The following is a 17129-nucleotide window of genomic DNA, read 5'->3' on the forward strand; positions in this document are numbered from 1 at the left end:
GCGGTATCCGGCCTCGGGAGGGCCCGTGTGTTCAGCACGCTAGATCTGAAGTCAGGGTACTGGCAAGTACCAATCAAACACCAAGACCGGGAGAAAACCGCCTTCACCGTCCCTGATGGCAGGTGATTCCTGTACAGGGCCATGCCTTTCGGGCTCAAGTGTGCACCAGCGACATTCCAAGCAATGATGACGCGGGTGCTAGAAGGGTACCTCGGCCAGTTCGCCCTCGCGTATCTAGACGACGTTATCATCTTCTCGGAGACATGGGAGGACCACTGCCGCCACCTAGCACTCGTGCTCGAGAGACTCGCTGCCCACCACCTGACCGCGAACCCCGCTAAATGCCACCTGGGTACCGAGGAGGTGGAATTCCTGGGGCACAGCGTCAACGCGGAGGGGAGCCAGCCTCAGACTGGCCATCTCCAGAAGATCGCGACCGCGGAGGCTCCACGTACGAGGAAGCAGCTCCAAAGGTTTATCGGTCTGATCAATTGGCTGAGGGTATACATACCCGATTTCTCCCGCGTAATCGCACCCCTCACCGACCTGCTGTCACCGCAAAGGCGCTACCACTGGGGCAGCGATGCGCAACGTGCGTTCGAGGAGGTGAAGAGCGCGTTCACTCGCTGCCACACCCTTGCGTGTATTGACCCAGAACGCCCACTCATCCTGCAGACAGATGCCAGCGCCTTAGGGGTAGGCGCTGTCCTGTTTCAAGTTGACCACCTAGGAGACAAGCACGTAGTGGAGTACGCCAGTGCGAAGTTTGGGCCTGCTGAGCGTAGATACCACAGCAATGAGCAGGAGTGTTTGGCGGTGATCTGGGCAGTTAAAAGGTACCGGCCGCACCTCGAGGGCCGGACCTTTACTCTCCGGACCGACAACCGCTGCCTCACCTGGCTCCAGACAATGCAGGGCAGAAAAGGGAAACTCATACGGTGGGCATTACTCCTCCAGTCCTTCGACTTCGTGGTGGAGCACATGCCAGGGCGAGAAAACCAGCTGCCAGACACCCTGTCACGGCAACCAAGCGACCAACACGAGGTCATCGACGTGGAGGAGTGGGAGGACATGCTGCCGCCCGGTTGCAACACCGAACACCTCTCGCCACTAAACACCTGTTTACGGATCACGACCGACGCCAACCAAACCGACCCACCACCTGACACCGCAACTGACGTCGACCAACGGGTCATGACCGCTCAACGTCAATCAACCGAAATGACCCGACGACGACAACAAGCCGAAGACGAACTACACCCGACGTGGAGAGACCAGGACGGCCGGATCATGCACCGAGCGTTTGGAGTAGCTGGGTCGTGGTAGACCTACGTGCCTCCCGAGGCCGTCTTGAGGTTCTACCATGACCACGACCTAGCAGGACACCCCGGTACGGACCAGACACGACACGCGGTCTCCCAACACTACCATTGGCCTGGCGTGGCGCGAGATGTGAGGGAGTACGTCCGGGAGTGCGAGGTCTGCCAGGTCCGCAAGGCGCGCCGATGCGACGGGGAGCAGCAACAGCACCCACGACAACCGACCCACGCCTTCCAGACCATCGCACTCGACCTGATGGGGCCCTACCCCAGGTCGCCCAGAGGGAAGAGGTTCATATTCGTCGTGACAGATATGTTCACAAGATGGACAGAGGCATATCCGTGCAGCAATGCCAGGGCGTCCACCATCATCCACCTCATGATGCAGGAATTCCTGCCTCGGTGGGGCTACCCACAGTCGGCCTTGACCGATAATGGCAGCCAGTTCATCGGCAAGCAATGGCAGGACTGGTGCGCGCGGGTGCATATCCAGCACCACACCACCCCAGCTTACCATCCCAGAGCCAACCCCACCGAGCGCAGGAACCAGGACTTGAAGATCCAACTCCGACTCCGACTGACTGACGACCACTCGAAGTGGGACCAACACCTCGCCGACGCCCTGTTCTGCATCCGCCATCGTGTGAACGCAGCCACAGGCCACACACCCGCCGAGATGGTGCAAGGGAGTAACCTGCACCTCCCAGGCGAATGGGCCACCTACGGGACGCTGCACGATGGAGAAGGGACGAAGGAACGTGACCAGCGCAGGACAGACATGTATGAAGACGCACAGCAACGACAAACGACCTACTCGCAGAATATCACCCCCAAGACCACGCGGGAGCCACCCCTAGTACGAGCGGGAGACAAAGTCTACGCCCGGGTCCACCCGCTGTCTGCAGCCCCCCGCAACTACTGCGCCGGATTGGCACCGCGCTGGAGCGGGCCTTACAAAATCCAGAGATGCGTGGGCAGGACCGCATATCTGGTCAGACTCGGGGGGCGGCGCATCCGGAAGATCCACCGCGACGATCTACGACTGGCCACGACACCGGGTGAGCTGATGCCGGAAGTACCCGACCACGACGAGACACACAACGACATGCACGACGATGAACAACCGGTAGCAGATGAGCCAGAACCGGCTACCGGAGAGCAAGACCACGACATCCGAACTAGGACACCAGAAGAGGCCCTCGATGACCTGGAAACACCAAGTGATGCACAAGATCTCACGCACGAGATGACGTCACGCCAACCAGGACAGATGACCCGCCACGGACAGGTGACCATCACCGACGTCTCACTGAGCGATCCGGAGGGCCTATTGGGAGACACCACCACCGTCATCAACGAGCCCGACAACATGGTACTCGGCGCCACCAGACAACAACTACAACTCTGTGCGGCTGGGCCAGTGATCGCCCACGCATCAGAGGAGGAGGAGGCAACCCTACCTGAGGGCACTACACCCGTCGTGGAGGAACCCGACGACGAGGCAGCAGAAACCCCGGGTATACCCAAACGAAGGAGGCAACCTCACTCTAGCGGGCCATCCAACAACCACGACGCGAGCAACCGCCGTACAACACCGACGGAAGACCACAACAACAACACCACAACCACCACTCGGACGCCTCACGACCCACCAGAAGCGCCCGTCGAACCGCCCACACGTGAAGTGATGAGACCCGCCAGGGACAGGTGGCCCCCGGGGTACCTGGCCGAGTACGATCTCGGGAGGGCCGAGAGAGGCCACCGCGGCCCCCGCAATCCTGAGGGCACGACGGAGAAAACTCGACCACCAATGGACACGCACTACTACCTGCGACCGCCCAGAGCCCCAACCGCCTGGACATGCTGTGAAAACTAGGCCACCACACCACACCACCACACAACCACAACACTGCACACCACCACCTACCTCATCACGCCTCCACGTGGCCCCACCATCTGCAGCCACCCCAGGCGCCAGGATGGGGAGTCAACGACATGCTAGGGGTGCAAACCGCCGCAGAGCCTGATCACGTGCAAGGCCGGGCTTCTTCAGTGGGGGGCGTTTGACGTCGTACTGACCGAAGGCTATTAGCCCGGCCTCAGCCCGCAGTAGTGGCTCCTGCTGGCGGAACGCACCCCTCGCCAAGGCTTCACCCAAATGAGACGAGCGGCATAACCTTGGTGCATGAGGGAGTGTCCCCCCCCCTCCGCAAGCCAACCCCTGAGGCAGTTCTGATCAGCCCGCATCCCGGAGCGGACGTGCGCGTACCGTGGGGAGCCTTCAAGTTTTGTCTCTGATCCCTCACGACTGGTAACTATAGTCATCACCGAATACATTTTTCAACGCAACTCCCCACGCGACTCTGGGTCGGTTTTTTTTTCTACGGTGCAGGGATTAACCCGGCCGTCTCTACTTTCCAAGTCAAGCCACCGAGTCTAGGGGACACTCTGGGGCCGATCGACCCACTCACAGTTAGACGACAGAGCTAGCCTGGCGCCCTCCCGGAAAACACCCCAATTTTCACGTACAGCTCCTTAGACTCGCCGCGGGAATCGCACCCGAAACCCCGGCTGATGGCAACGTCAGCAGCCAAAAGATACTGAATAATCTGGCGCATAGCCTGCATCTTAGGTGAAGATAATTTAATATATTTACTACGTACGGGTACCTCACCCTTGACGTAGAAACGGTAAGGCAAGATGTCACACTTACCCAGCTTACGGGTAATATCGTCAGAAAAAGATTTTACCAGGTCATCAATCGCTCGTTCGTGATCGCCAGACGCTGAGGCGTCACAGGCGGCGACAATAGGAGCGTGGGACTCATGCCACAACAAAATTTTCACCAGGGTCGCAAAGCCAAAATACAGTTCGTGCCGCGAGGCATCCAATACACAAAGGGCTTTACTTAAAAAATCAAGCCTGAGAATAAAATAAGGAGAAAGATTGAGCCAGTTCCACGAAAACCCATATATTTTAAAATGCAAAACAATAATTTTGTGTGACTTCACATTTTGCCCATTTGCGACAACAATATTTATGTCGGAATCCTCTACAAGGCGTTGCTTAAAAAAGGGGTATTTTAGAAATTGGCTAGCCAAGCAATCCTCGCTAATGGCCGAATGAGATGCGCCTGTATCAACCAGTGCCGGATAAAAATACTCCCGTATGCCTATAGACAAAAAATGTAAAAACGTGGGCAGAGAGGCTTTACGAAGGGTACGACAGAGACAACCTCTTTTGCGTCCCATCAGCGGCCGTTTCCCGTTACCGGGCAGTCGGCACGATAGTGACCGGCGCGCCTGCAACAGAAATACTTTCTTTCATTGACATCCACGCGGGGGCTCACACAATCCCCGGCCACGTGACCGAAAGCGCAGCAGTTAGAACATCTGCCACTACTATGGCTCGTGTCTACGCACGGCCGGCCTTCAGGGTCATTCACAGTCAAGAGCAGCGCGCTTGGGGGCGGAGTTACATAACTCACTCCGCGTTTCATGGCACTGCACCCCAGGCACCGCAACTGTGTCAAGGTCACAGATGGCGCACAAGAGGGCGCACTTACACCAGCTGCGTTATAGCTCGCGTCAGTACGCGTTTGACCTGCAGCACCGACCGAGAGCAGCGCACACAAGGGCGTAGCTAGACTAGCCGAACTGTCATTCCAAGACGAGCGAACACCAGCCTGTCTAGCGCACGGCTCGCTTACATCAGACACTCCAACGTGCGCAAACCTCATGTCGCCATGCGCCGCAACACGTGGGCGTGTCCCCGCCGGCAACGCCGGCCCTGCAGTGCGTGGCTCATATGTCACTAAGGCGGATGTTTCGTTAGAAAACTCCGAGTGATATTTAGAAACAGCACCTAAATGGCTTTGAAATTCACCGCCCCAGGCTCTCAAGCTGTCAAGGGTGGTGGGCGGCATAAGCATGGCACAATGCTGCCATACCAGAGGGGAAAAATCACCCAAGACGAGCTGTAAGAATTCTGCCTCTGGCGTAACAAGGTCAAGGGCCTTCGCGTAAGCGGTGACAGACCTCACAAATTGCGCAATGGTTTCCTGCGGGCGTTGGAACTGGAAGACGAGCTCCTGTTTACACGTGTCAAACACTCTGGGAGGGCAAACAGATTGCACTAAGGATTTCTTAAAATATGGGAATTTTACTCCATGCAGAATGGCCTCAGTAAGCAAGGGCACATAAGTGCCAGAGCACTTGCTGAGCAGTGCTTTCATAAAAGCGTCTGAGGGAACTAGATTTAATTTATATAAATGTTCGGCCTCTATTATGAAATCTAAAACTTCCCCTGGGTCACTCCCACCCAAGACAGGAAGTGGTTATAGGGCTGTAAAAAAAGTTTTAAGTTAAACGAAGAGGAAACGGACAGACTCACGTCAGTGGGAACAGACCGTGGCTGGTCCTCTGGCGCCATTTCAGACACTTCCCGCATGTACTTGACCAGACGGTCCCGCATGTTGTCGGTAGGTGAAACAGGAAGCCCATTCTCTTCGAGGTGGGTGATCAGCTCCTCCTTGCGTAGAGTGTAGACCCAGCTTACGGCCACAGGCGAAATCATGGCGATGATACCAAGAACAAACAAACAAGCACACAATGCTCTGCTAGAGAGCAGAGTAGCGCAGAGTTCAACGTGGTGTGAACGAAGAAAATTACAAAACACCAAACAATTCACACCAAGTAACACAATGCGCTCATATGAGTAAAGGAGTATATAAATTCACCCTTTCTGTGTATGGTACCTAGCAGTGCGTGTCTTGTAAAAACAATATATCTAATTACTATAAATTGTAAGAACAAGAATAATATGTTTAATCAAATTGAGTTATTTTAATATTTTTTTTTTCCATGAACGTTCACACATTACATACAAAATACATGCCGGTCCACAAGGACATGAAAAGAGGACAATAATTAAGTTCAGATAATTTCTTCACCAACATATGCTCCAATAAGGCAGCAGCCAAAGATCATTTAGTATGTAACAAGCTATGTGCATATGGAGCACCCATACATGATACAGGACAGAAATTTAGGTTTACTTTAGAAATTGTACGAGCATTTAACAAAATATTACATAGAGCACCAACGTGCTCCGCGCGGAGCTACAAAAAGCAAGTTACAAAAGAAAATATGCAAAAATTTAATATTTAAAGAATTGTAACATGTAGACTAGATATCAAGGCCGGCATGGCCGTTTACAGGTTCCTACGAACCACGAGCTCTCCGAACGTAACAAGTGCACGGCCCGAGGGAGCACTTACCCTAGACGTGGCGAGAAACAGATAGGAAAGAAAACAGCAAGGCAAAGTGACTCAGGCAGGCAACTCGTGACACCGGCACTTATGGTGCTTAAAAAATAAGGGACAACGACATCAGGAGACAATAGGCATGAACGGACAGCAATGCAAACCACGACATGAAATAGTGAAAAAGAACCTGGAATAGACGAACCATCGAGGTCCCAGCAGCCATACAAAGACAAACCTGCATGATGGCAAACAATTACCTTACTTTAAACGCTGGGATTCTCGGAGCAAACTGTAGCTACTTTACCACACGGCCATCTCGTGCAAGCAAAAAAAAAAAATCAAACCACGACAGTCTCTCCCTCGGCGCCGTCACTGCCCAACAAACTAACTGATCATATGCTTATCACAGCTCAAAGTATGCTAAGCTAAAGAGGCCGAGGCACAGCCGATGGCTGCTTATAAAGCCTCGCATAGAGCGCACTGCGGTCGGAGCATCGGTGGGGAAGCTCAAAAAAGAAAGAGGGGGGAAACAAACGCAAAAGGAAAAGAGGAGAGTGTAGAGGGGGGTGCGAAGGCTGTGACGTAGCGACATACGACCTGCCGCTTCAACAGTTCAGTTAGTCTAGCTGTGCCCTTGCATGCGCCGTGCTCGGTCGGTGCTGCTGGTCAAACGCGTACTGACATGAGCTATAACGCAGCTGGTGTAGGTGCACCCTCTTGTGCGCCATTTGTGATCTTGACCCAGTAGCTGTGTCCGGGGCGCAGTGGCATGAATCATGGAGTGAGTTATGTAACCCCGCCCCCAAGCGCAGCGCCCTTGACCGTGAATGACCCTGAAGGCCGGCAGTGCGTAGACACGAGCCGTAGGAGTGGCGGATGTTCAAACTGCTTAACTTTCGGTCACGTTGCCGGGGACTGTGTGAGCCCCTGTGTGGATGTCAACGAGAGGAAGTGTTTCCAGTGCAGGCGCGCCGGTCACTGTCGTACGGACTGCCCGGTCACGGGAAACGGCCGCTGATGGGATGCAAGAGAGGTCGTCTCCGTCGTACGCTTCGTAAAGCCTCTCCGCCCATTTTTTTACATTTTTTGTCTATAGGCATACGGGAGTATTTTTATCCGGCACTGGTTGATACTGGCTTTCTGTTTCACCTACCGATACCGTGATGGCATTGCGGGCCCGTCTGGTCAAGTACGTGCGGGAAGTGTCTGAGACGGCGCCAGAGGACCAGCCACTGTCTGTTCCCACTGACGTGAGTCCGTCCGTTTCCTCTTTGTTTAACTTAATTTTTTTTTACAGCCCTAAATCCATTTCCTTTCTTGGGTGGGAGTGACCCCAGGGAAGTTTTAGATTTCATAATAGAGGCCGAACGTTTATATAAATTAAATCTAGTTCCCTCCGACGCCTTTATGAAAGCACTGCTCAGCAAGTGCTCTAACACTTACGTGCCCTTGCTTACTGAGGCCATTCTGTATGGAGTAAAATTACCAGATTTTAATAAATCCTTAGTGCAATCTGTTTGCCCTCCCAGAGTGTTTGACTCTTGTAAATTGGAGCTCGTCTTCAGGTTTCAACGCCCGCAGGAAACCATTGGGCAATTTGTGACGTCTGTCACCGCTTACGCAGAGGCCCTTGACCTTGACATACCAGAGGCAGAATTCGTACAGCTCGTCTTGGGTAATTTTTCTCCTCTGGTATGGCAGCATTGTGCCATGCTTACGCCGCCCACTACCCTTGACAGCTTGAGAGCCTGGGGTGGTGAAGTGCAAAGCCGTTTAGGTGCTGTTTCCAAATATCACTCGGAGTTTTCAAACGAAACATCCGCCTCTGGGACATATGAGCCACGCTCTGCAGGGCCGGCGTTGCGGGCTGGGACACGCCCGCATATTGCGGCGCATGGCAACGTGAGGTTTGCGCACGTTGGAGTGTCTGATGTAAGCGAGCCATGCGCTAGACAGCCTGGTGTTCGTTCGTCTTGGAATGACAGTGCAGCGTGGTGTGAACGAAGAAAATTACAAAACACCAAAATTTTCACACTGAGTTACACAATGCGCTATATGAGTAAAGGAGTATATAAATACACCCTTTCTATTAAGGGTACCTAGCAGAGCGTGTCTTGTAAGAACAATATATCTGATTACTATAAATTGTAAGAACAAGAATAATATGTTTAATCGAATTGAGTTATTTTAATAATTTTTTTTCCATGAACGTTCACACATTACATACAAAATACATGCCGGTCCACAGAAAACATGAAAAGAGGACAATAATTAAGTAAAGATAATTCCATCACCAACATATGCTCCAATAAGGCAGCAGCCAAAGTTCATTTAGTATGTAACAAGCTATGTGCATATGAAGCACCCATACATGATACAGGACAGAAATTTAGGTTTACTTTAGAAATTGTACGATAATTTAACAAAATATTACATAGAGCACCAACGTGCTCCGCGCGGAGCTACAACAAGCAAGTTACAAAAGAAGATATGTAAAAATTTAATATTTAAAGAATTGTAACATGTAGACTAGATATCAAGGCCAGCATGACTGTTTACATGTTCCTACGAACCACGAGCTCTCCAAACGTAACAACGGCCCGAGGGATCACTTACGCTAGACGTGGCGAGAAACAGATAGCAAAGACAACAGCAAGGCAAAGTCACTCAGGCAGGCAACACGTGACACCGGCACTTATGGTGCTTAAAAAATAAGGTACAACGACATCAGGAGATAATAGGCATGAAGGGACGGCTATGCAAACCGCGGCATGAAAGAGAGAAAGGACCTGGAATAGGCGAACCATCGAGGTCCCAGCAGCCATACAAACACAAACCTGCATGATGGCAAACAATTACCTTACTTTAAACGCTGGGATCCTTGGAGCAAACTGTAGCTACTTTACCACACGGCCATCTCGTGCGAGCAAAAAAAAAAAAATCAAACCCCATAATCTCTCCCTCGGTGCCGTCACTGCCTAACAAACTAACTGATCACATGCTTATCACAGCTCAAAGTATGCTAAGCTAAAGAGGCCGAGGCACAGCCGATGGCTGCTTATAAAGCCTCGCATAGAGCACGCTGCGGTCGGAGCATCGGTGGGGAAGCTGAAAAAAGAAAGAGGGGGGAAACAAACTCAAAAGGAAAAGAGGAGAGTGTAGAGGGGGGTGCGAAGGCTGTGACGTAGCGACATACGAGGCGGATGGCTGTTTAAACAGTTCGGCTAGTCTATCTGTGCCCTTGCATGCGCTGTGCTCGGTCGGTGCTGTTGGTCAAACGCGTACTGACACGAGCTATAACACAGCTGGTGTAAGTGCGCCCTCTTGTGCGCCATCTGTGACCTTGACCCAGTCGCGGTGTCCGGGGCGCAGTGGCATGAATCGCGGAGTGAGTTATGTAACTCCGACCCCAAGCGCACCGCCCTTGATCGTGAATGACCCTGAATGCCGGCCGTGCGTATACACGAGCCGTAGGAGTGGCAGATGTTCTAACTGCTGCGCTTTCGGTCACGTGGCCGGGGACTGTGTGAGCCCCTGTGTGGATGTGAACGAGAGGAAGTTTTTCCTGTGCAGGCGCGCCGGTCACTATCGTGCCGACTGCCCGGTCACGGGAAACGGCCGCTGATGGGATGCAAGAGAGGTCTTCTCCGTCGTACGCTTCGTAAAGCCTCTCCGCCCACGTTTTTTACGTTTTTTGTCTATAGGCATACCGGAGAATTTTTATCTGGCACTGGTTGATACTGGTGCATCTCGTTCGGCCATTAGCGAGGATTGCTTATCTAGCCTATTTCTGAAATACCCCTGTTTGAAGCAACGCCTCTTGGAGGATTCCGACATAAATATTGTTGTCGCCAATGGGCAATGTGTGAAGTCACACAAAATTATTGTTTTGCATTATAAAATTCACGGGTTTTCGTGGAACTGGCCCTTCGTGGTCGTGCCCGTACTTTCGCTTAATTTCATTCTCGGGCTTGATTTTTTAAGTAAAGCCCGTTGTGTATTGGATGCCTCGCGGCACGAACTGTATTTTGGCTTTGCGCCCCAGGTGAAAATTTTGTTGCGGCATGAGTCCCGCGCTCCTATGTCGTCGCCTGTGACGCCTCTGCATCTGGCGAGCGCGAACGAGTGATTGATGACCTGGTGAAATCTTTTTTTGACGTCATTACCCGTTATCTGGGTAAGTGTGACATCTTGCCTTACCGTTTCTACGTCAAGGGTGAGGTACCCGTACAGAGTAAATATATTAAATTATCTCCACCTAAGATGCAGGCTATGCGCCAGATTATTCAGAATCTTTTGGCTGCTGACGTAATTTCTCCCTCAACTTCGGATTTTTCTACGCCTACCTTCTTAGTGGCTAAGAGGAATAGTACTGATTGGAGGATCGTACATAATTACAAGCCTATGAACCAAAAGATTATAGATGATATATTTCCGATCCCTACAGTAGAGAGTGCTTTACAGAATCTCGGCATAGCTAACATTTTATCAGTGTTAGATCTAAACCAGAGTTTCCACCAATGTTTTTGGACCCGGCATGCCTAAAATACACTGCTTTCTCTACTCATGTAGCCACTACCACTTCAATAGAATCCCTATGGGGGTTTGTTTTGGCAGCCAGGCATTGAGTCGCGGGTTGAACCATGTACTCAGTGTCCTTAAAATTAAATTCGTCTTTAACTACGTTGACGATATCATTGTCTACAGTGACTCGTTTGACGAACACTTAGTCCATCTGACTTAAGTATTCAGCCAACTTAGAGCAGCAGGTTTAACTGTTAATCCAAACATAATTACCCTTGCCAAGGATTTTGTCATATTTCTCGGATATGTCATCGGCCATGGACAGTTGTTGATGGATCTGGACAATATATCCCCAGTTGTCGATTTCCCGCGCCCAAAAAATCTGAAGGGCGTACAACGCTTCCTCTGCTTACTGGCTTATTATTCTAGATTCATTCCCGACTTTGCCGCAGTCTGTGGTACCCTCAACCACCTGCGAAAAAAGAATGTGCCATTCGTTTGGGGCGACGAGCAGAAAAAGGCTTTTTCAGTCCTTAAGAAACGGCTGGCCTTCCCTCCTGTTTTAATTCTACCTGATTTCGACAAACGTTTTGCTGTCCAGGTAGACGTTTCGTCTATAGCTCTAGGGGCTGTCATAGGCCATTTCGAAGACGGAAAATTAAGACCCATAGCTTTCGCTAGCCGTACTTTGCTAGAGGCAGAGCGCCGCTTAGGAATTTACGAGAAAGAGGCCTTAGCATGTCTGTTCGGCCTGGAGAAATTTGAAAGTTACCTAGACTGCAAGGAGTTTGATTTGTACACCGATAATCGGGCTCTGAGCTGGTTGTCTAATCATCCCCACCGGCTTGGGAAATTGGGCCGTTGGATTCTCAGACTCTCCAGGTTTCGCTTCGCCATCCACCACCTGAAGGGCACGGAAAATATTGTAGCAGACACACTATCCAGGATGTACAACCCGGAAGAATTTGAATCCTCCGACTTTGGAACCCCGCCTATTTCTGAGTTGGTTGCCGTATTGAAAGTTTTCCCTGAATCCTTCATTAATATCAAAGAGTGTCAGCGCGATGAGGCCTTGTGTATTCATATACTAAGGATTTGCGTGAAGGCAAGTCCGCTGAATATTTGGACGACCAGGGACTTATCTACTTTGTGGGTAGTTCCGGCCGCGCCTGGAAGGTGGTACTCCCGGCTAAACTTAAAAATATGGTGCTCACTTATTTTGATGCCTCGCTCGCTGGCGGACATTTAGGTATAGAGAAAACTTTAATCGTTCTTCACTTGTTTTGGCCTGAGATGCGCAAGGATGAGCATGAATTTGTCCGTGCTTGTCACGACTGCCAAATCTCCAAGCCCCCACCCAACGCTAGGGTGGGGTTGTATTGTGCAGATCCGCTTGTGGCACCGTGGCATGTTCTCCACGTAGACATCTTTGGACCCTTAACACAATCAAAGAAAGGTTATGTGTGTATATTGGTAATTTTGGACATATTTACTAAGTTTGTGATTTTGGCCCTTTAAAAAACATGAACTCTATTTCCATTGTAAAGGTTCTCAGGGAGCAGGTGTTCAAGGTATTTGGTCCCCCTTGCATCATAGTGTCAGACAATGCCAGGTATTTTCAATCAGATGTCTCCCGTGAATTCTGTTTTTAATGGGCGATTAAACCTGTGTACAGCACCGCCTACTTCCCCCAGGGAAATATGTCTGAAGGAGTAAATAAAGTACTTAAGAGTATCCTAACCGCGTACTATCGCGCTGATCAAACTTTGTGGGACTCGAAAATCGAGTACGTAAACATGGCCTTGAACTCCACCCACCATTCCGCCACAGGGTACCCCCCCTTCTGTACCTTTCCTAGGGAGGGAACTTAGCCATCCTCTTCTGAATCAGTGGGGCATACCGTCGCTGGACTCAAGCCTTAGTGGTCCCGAGTTGGACCGAATTTTGGATAGAGTAGAATGTAATCTCACGAACGCGAGACGCAATGTGGCTTCTAACTATGATAAGCATAGAAAAGCTCACTCGTTTGAGGTCAGTGACCAGGTCCTGTGTAGAAACTTTACCCTGCCATCTCTGGCAGCAAGGATAAATGTTAAACTTATTGCGCCTACAAAGGGCCTTATGTAATAAGCCGATTTCTCGCCCCCAACACGGCACTATTGCAGTTAATAATTAACAAACATTAGTTTCTTAAGGGACACGTTTCCCAGCTTTAAAAATATGTCAGTTAAGCCTCTTGTTACAGTTGTTTATTATAGTTACTGTTTATAATGATCTTGTTGCATTGTCTTTTAGTTTTGATACTTCCATATTTTATATATATTTGCACACATATATAACCTAATATTGTGTATTTTGTTTTGTGAGGCCTCTGTATTTATTCTCGTGTTTATTCTTGTTCTTGTGGTATGCTGCCTGCGGTGATATTGTCTACAGTTGTGCGCGCGCGCTTCTCATCCCGACCCCTCCCTTGGCTGTGCGCGACTGTCTTCACCGCATCGTCTACGCACCGCTCGCCGCTGCTTCAGCGCCGCGTGGAGAGACGTCTCCGCGCCGTCTCTGTCGCACCCGCTCCTCTGTGCGACCCGCCCGAGAGAGAGCCTGCTTCCGCCTGCCTGTACTGTGAGTTACGCTAACTTCGTCGCACCTGTTTTTCTAATATTCCGTCGGAGCCGTCTCCTAGGATTGACTTCATCCTGGAAGAGACGCTTTGTGAAATCGATTTTACAATATGTGAGGACATCTACCAGTTCGCGTGTGTGGCAGCTCGCTTCTGGACAATGTTACCACGTGAGCTATGTGAGGGCGCTCCGCAGTGCCTCCGGAGCTCCGTGCCCGCTGCCTAGCCGCTGAGTTTGGCCGCTTCCGCGCGTGTGGTGTCTTCTCCGCTGTCAGGGGCCGTGTGGACTGGCAACTCCCGTTAGAGTTCCTGCGGTTGAGAAACTAGCCCCTGGCCCGTTCTACTGGGGACTCTCTGCTGACTGTGTACCCCTCCGGCTCACCCCATGGTCTCGGATGTGCACTCGTCGGGCTCGTCAGAAAACAGTTCTTTGTTATAGTGAATGACTGGAGTTCGGCGACTGGTGGCCCCTGTGTTTCCAACTCCCACGCTACATTCGCGTCCATCCGATTGTCGCCCCAGCAGGGGCTCGGATTTTCTTGTAACTGTCGCAGAGTCTCGCCGTCAACAACATACTTCGTTTCACTGGCAGACGCTCGCCGAGCATCAAGATACCTCGACCTTCATCTATACTCGCTTCGCAACTCAAGATACCACCTCTGTACGCTTTCTCTCCGGGCAGGGGCCCTTTTAGTGGTGGGTGTTGAAGCAGCCTGCCGCCTCGTATGTCGCTTCGTCACAGTCTTCCCACCCCTCTCTCCCCTCTACTCTTTTTCTGTGAATTTGTTTCCCCCCTCCTTCTTTCAGCTTCCCCACCGATGCTCCGACCGCAGCGCACTCTATGCGAGGCTTTATAAGCAGCCGTCGGCTGTGCCTCGGCCTCTTTAGCTTAGCATACTTTGAGCTGTGATAAGCATATGATCAGTTAGTTTGTTAGGCAGTGACGGCACCGAGGGAGAGATTATGGGGTTTGATTTTTTTTTTTTTGCTCGCACGAGATGGCCGTGTGGTAAAGTAGCTACAGTTTGCTCCGAGGATCCCAGCGTTTAAAGTAAGGTAATTGTTTGCCATCATGCAGGTTTGTGTTTGTATGGCTGCTGGGACCTCGATGGTTCGCCTATTCCAGGTTCTTTTCTCACTTTCATGCCGCGGTTTGCATTGCCGTCCGTTCATGCCTATTGTCACCTGATGTCATCCCTTATTTTTTAAGCACCATAAGTGCCGGTGTCACGAGTTGCCTGCCTGAGTGACTTTGCTATGCTTTTGTCTTTCCTATCTGTTTCTCGCCACGTCTAGGATAAGTGCTCCCTCGGGCCGTGCACTTGTTACGTATGGAGAGCTCGTGGTTCGTAGGAACCTGTAAACGGCCATGTTGGCCTGATATCTAGTCTACGTGTTACAATTCTTTAAATATTAAATTTTTACGTATTTTCTTTTGTAACTTGCTTGTTGTAGCTCCGCTCGGAGCACGTTGGTGCTCTATGTAATATTTTGTTAAATGCTCGTACAATTTCTAAAGTAAACCTAAATTTCTGTCCTGTATCATGTATGGGTGCTTCATATGCACATAGCTTGTTACATACTAAATGAACTTAGGCTGCTGCCTTATTGGAGCATATGTTGGTGAAGAAATTATCTGGACTTAATTATTGTCCTCTTTTCGTGTCCTCTTGGACCGGCATGTATTTTGTATGTAATGTGTGAATGTTCATGGAAAAAAAATTATTAAAAGAACTCTATTCAATTAAACGTATTATTCTTGTTTTTACAATTTATAGTAATCTGATATATTGTTTTACAAGACACTCTCTGCTAGGTACCCTTAATAGAAAGGGTGAATTCCTACAGAGCCGTGTGTAACTTGGTGTGAAAATTTTGGTGTCTTGTAATCTTCTTCTTTCACACCACGTTGCAAAGTACTTTCCCTGCCCGAACATGCCCGAATATTCACCCTTGGCCAACCTCGGGTTTATTTATATATATTTATATTTCGCTGTTTATTTTAATGTAGCTATACTAACCTAACTAACCGTCCTTAGTGTTTTAATGTAGCTATCCTAACCGACTACTTTTAATATTTAAATTGATTTTTCCTGCGCAAAAATAAAACAAATCTCGTGGTTGGCCGAAGGTGTATATTCGGGCGTGTTCGGGCAGGGACAGAACTTGATGTCGATCTTAAGCCTAGTACACACTAGTAGACATGTTGCGCGATTTTTGTCTCTGAGACATGTCTAGAGTTGTCTATGTAGACATGTCTATAGACCAATCGCCGTCTACGAGTCTGTTGCGAGACAAAAAATCGCAGGTCTATGGTCTCCCGATTGGAATGGGAGACCATAGACTGAATACGACTGATTGAAAAGTTTTTGCATCAAGTATAACAAATTTTTTGGTTTAACTAGTGTACTAAGAGCATTCTGTAGTCTATAAATAGGTTCAAAAAAGAGCATAAGAATCGTAAAACTGGATAATGGCCTCGCAGACCACTGGTACCATTTGCGATATTGCCTGCTTAGAGATTCTGAAGGTGTACATGAGGCTTGTGAAAGAGGAAACGCAGGGTGACAGCCAGTCGAAGAGAAGCTAGAATAGTTTCTCTAAATTTTGTATCTTTCTTCATTATTAGTCCTCCAACCCTCAGAAGCAAATCTTCAAAATCAGCAGATGTCAGCCGGGCAAAATTTCGAAAACCCATAGCATCTTCCAGTCTTAATTTATTTAATAACGTATTACCGAACCTAGGTCCTTCTGCGAACACTTCACGCGACCACCAACGTTTACGTTTTCGCGTTCTTTCGCTAGCAATTAGTACTAAGCAGGTACTCTTTGCGCACAAAAAAATGTCCTCCATGATGGACTGAAGGAGATGAGACGAGAAATTCAAATCGTAGTGTGGACGCTAGACGAGACGAAGGACGGTGCCCATAGATGGTCTACAGACCATATCTCTAGACCGTCTATATACGGTCTGTGGACAAATCGCGCAACATGGTCTATTAGTGTGTACTAGGCTTTAGGCTTCTCATGGAACATTATCATTGTGGGACATCGCAGGAAATTGTGACCTTTAACCAACGACCTAATGCAGATCTTCAGTGACTTTCTTTGTATCGCGGGACGAGTGACAGATCGCCGGGAGTAGCAACTCAAACAAGGATGTATATTAGTCTGATTTGAAAAAAAATATTGGAATAATTTAGTTATTGTCATATTAAAAATTTTAGGTTTAAGTTTGAACATTCGGCTAAGTTTTGGTAAATTTTACAGTTTAAAATTAGTAGGGGAGTGTGGGGCACCTTTGGATATGGGGAACATTAAGACAGCATGGATGTTAACACTGGGTGAAAATAAAATCTGGGTTCCTTTTTTGTGCAAATGGTAATAATAATCTTTATAT

Source organism: Bacillus rossius, chromosome 12 (genome assembly GCF_032445375.1).
Source record: "Bacillus rossius redtenbacheri isolate Brsri chromosome 12, Brsri_v3, whole genome shotgun sequence".
Lineage (NCBI taxonomy): Eukaryota > Metazoa > Arthropoda > Insecta > Phasmatodea > Bacillidae > Bacillus > Bacillus rossius.